The 3383-nt window shown below is 44.6% G+C and overlaps 1 protein-coding gene across 1 annotated transcript in view; it reads left to right on the top strand.

The window, feature by feature from the left end:
* The window catches only part of FRMPD4 (FERM and PDZ domain containing 4), a 556500-nt gene that overhangs the window by 45810 nt on the left and 507307 nt on the right, over window positions 1–3383 (top strand). The gene's annotated exons all lie outside the window — the stretch shown is intronic.

Here is a 3383-nt window from a genome sequence, read left to right as displayed (position 1 = left end):
GTGTGTGTGTGTGTGTGTGTGTGTGTGTGTGTGTGTGTGTGTGTGATCACTTTCTGTCTTGGCCAGTCCTTCTGCTGAACCAGCATATTATTTAATAAGCTCTGCTCAAAACTTGACTTTCTGGGTGAAATCATGAGTCTAATGCCTGGAAAGTAGAAGAGAACCAGGGAGCGCCAGGCCCCTGGAGAGCTGTAGTTGTAATGGATTGAGTACCCACACAAATCAGTTCAGCCAAGATATTCATTCCAATCCAATGAGATCTGACCTTATTTTTCCTGTCAAGTTTGACACTTTTGGGGATCTGAATTAACCATTTTATTACAGTCAGTTTATCAGGGGAGGCAGGGGCCAATTAATTACGATCCGGCTCTATCATGGTTCCATGCAGCTGACCGAGAACACTTTTCTGAAGTTGGCCATACAGAGGTAGAAGTTAAACGCAAGATCTCTGGGGACTTCCCTGGTGGTCCAGTGGTAAAGAATCCGCCTTCCAATGCAGGGGATGCAGGTTCGATCCCTGGTCCGGAAACTAAGATTCCACATGCCGCAGGGCAACTAAGCCCACGCGCCCTGGAGCCTGCGCGCAACAACTAGAGAGAGAAAACCCACGTGTCACAACTAGAGAGAAGCCCGCATACTGCAATGAAGAGCCCACGCTGCAACTAAGACCCGACGCAGCCATAAATAAAAAATAAATAAATATCTTTAAAAACCAAAAACCAAAAACCCCACGAGATCTCTGGAGAGAGGCTTCTGGGGTTGGATGCCTGGTCCTGCCACTTATGAGCCATGTTTCCTTGGGGCCAGTTTACCTCTCTGAGCTTCCTTTTTCTCATCTGTAGGAATGCCATTGTTGCTATCTATGTCTAAGCCCACACCAGGAAAATAACAGAAGTGCTTGTTTCCCGAGGTCTCCCACACCTGCTGAGATTCACATGGTGTGTTTTTCTGGGTCATTCAACTAGGATGTTAGAGCAGAAGTGAGAAGGGAATGCCTTGACTTCCTCTTAATTTAAACACGTTATCAATTACTAACATGCTTAGCCAAGCATATATTAGTATATATATTTACACTGGTTGACTTCCATCCAAAATCTGTCCTTAACCTGCAGGGCTCATCCTACCCAAATCCAAGAAGCATAAATTTACATTAATGCTAAGTCCAAGACGATGGTCTCTTTTGCTTTCTTTTCCCTATCTGAAACAAGTCCTCGCTAGAAGAAAGAAGTCCTAAAGCTTTCAGAAAAAGAAAAGCTATTTTAAGGAAGACTCAATTTTCTGATCTTTCACCTAGAGATTGAAATCTGGTCTAATAATTACATCAAAGAATTTTCCCCCCAGATACCTGGACTTTTCTAGTTTATAGGTTTGTGCTTAGCTTTGATTGGTCTTGAAGATTCTTAATATAAATTATAGCGTGTAAGGGCTTGATCCCCTCCTGCTATCTTCCACGGAGGGAACTTTAACAGGTCTTCCCACTGATAGGCATTCACAGTCCATGGCATTTTAAGACATGCATACCAGTCTAGTGTTCTTCAGAATATAAATAGAAGCATTGAAAATATCTTGGAGCTTTCTAAATTAACTTCCCCAAACTAAGTTAGAAATTAAAGTTGAGCTGAGGTGTCTGTGTTTAGCTCATTAAGTCTTGCAGTGTTTTCTCTGAAATGGCAGGTCTCCTGGGACAAATCAAGGAAATGTTCTCTAAATTCCCTGAAAATCAGAAGGGAACCAATTTCCGATAATTTTAAATTGTTCTTTACTAGGATTGCATATTGAAAATGGAGTATACCACCTGGGTAAAGAACATGGATGAAAGGGGGAAAGAATACATATTTATGTTTGTATTCACTAGCAAAGTAGTCGGCAACACAGTTGGATTTATTTATTTATTTATTTTTATATTTTGGCGGTACGCAGGCCTCTCACTGTTGTTGTGGCCTCTCCCGTTGCGGAGCACAGGCTCTGGATGCGCAGGCTCAGCGGCCACGACTCACGGACCCAGCCCCTCCGTGTCATGTGGGATCCTCCCGGACCGGGGCACGAACCCGTGTCCCCTGCATCGACAGGCGGACTCTCAACCACTGCGCCACCAGGGAAGCCCCCGCAGTTGGATTTTTTAAGTCCCAAGCTACTTTCCCATCTTTGCGAGCAGAACTACTCTGATTTAAAATATACCACAGCTTTAGGGAACAGGAATAAAAATCCTGAACACCAAACAAGTACACATTTGAGGGAAGACTTCTGAGAAATATTTACCTCCCTAGATATATAGAGACTGCACTGAGCTTCCTGTGAATTCCTGGACATAGCTACATTGCATGGAGCTTGATTTCAAAGTTCAAGTTTATGTCTCTAGTGGTGTCCACTCACATACTGAAAGGGATAAATACCCCCACTACATGCTCAGCCTTGAAACAAACTGCAATAAAAGGCATCACCCAGAGCTATAAAGAGTTACAATGAGTTCTACCAATGCATTTTCCTTCCATGAGCCAGAGCATGCACCAACGTTGCACATTTACCCCAGCAAGTGCTCAGGCCAAAACTAAGGTCTGCATTACATAAGGTTATCTCATGGCCAAACAGGTGAAGCAACACCCAACTCAGCTCCTACTTAAAAGGATTCGTTCATGTCTTAGGTAAAGGGTGTGTGTGCGTAGTCACCATGGAAGCGGTTATGGACCACCATGCTGAGCAAAGAGCTCCCCTGTGGAGATTTTATAGAGTTCTGGGGGCCCAGCCGCTAGCCCACACCCACCTAGCCAGAATTCTGGGGCTGGTGTTCTGGCCTGGGTACACAGAGCCCCTGTGAGTTAATCTCATTGAAATGACTGGAACAAGATGAGGCCAAGGTTTTCTCTCCCACCAGTAGACCTGAAGCCAGGGCCGACTCTTCCAATAGTCCTGTACAGCCAGAATCACCCAGCTTACCCTCTCCATCCTTTCTTTTTCCCTTGACTTACTCATTCTCACAATTGCTGGAGTAGAAGACATCTCCAAGGGGCAAACTGTTCACTGAGTCATTTTTAAAATGTCATTGCAAATGTAAGCACTTCTGGCCTCCCATAAGAAATAAGGGGAAAAAATGGACTGCTAATGGCTGTGATAGTTTAAGGAACTCGATGTATTCCCAGGAGCTCCATTCATCAAATATCACTACTATGACTTTATTGCCTATTCACCAGAAATCATTACATTTTGGTAGTTTTTGAATTCCATTACCCGGGGTCATAAAATTCCTTCTAATAAGAAGTCGTGGCTGTCAAGTCCAGTCTGATTAAAAAGAATGACAGGGGGCTTCCCTGGTGGCGCAGTGGTTGGGAGGCCGCCTGCCGATGCAGGGGGCCCGGGGTCGTGCCCCGGTCTGGGAAGATCCAAGC

Source organism: Lipotes vexillifer, unplaced genomic scaffold (genome assembly GCF_000442215.2).
Source record: "Lipotes vexillifer unplaced genomic scaffold, Lipotes_vexillifer_v1.1 scaffold431, whole genome shotgun sequence".
Lineage (NCBI taxonomy): Eukaryota > Metazoa > Chordata > Mammalia > Artiodactyla > Lipotidae > Lipotes > Lipotes vexillifer.
The sequence above is the reverse complement of the archived record's forward strand: the minus strand, read 5'-3'. Positions and strand labels throughout refer to the sequence as shown.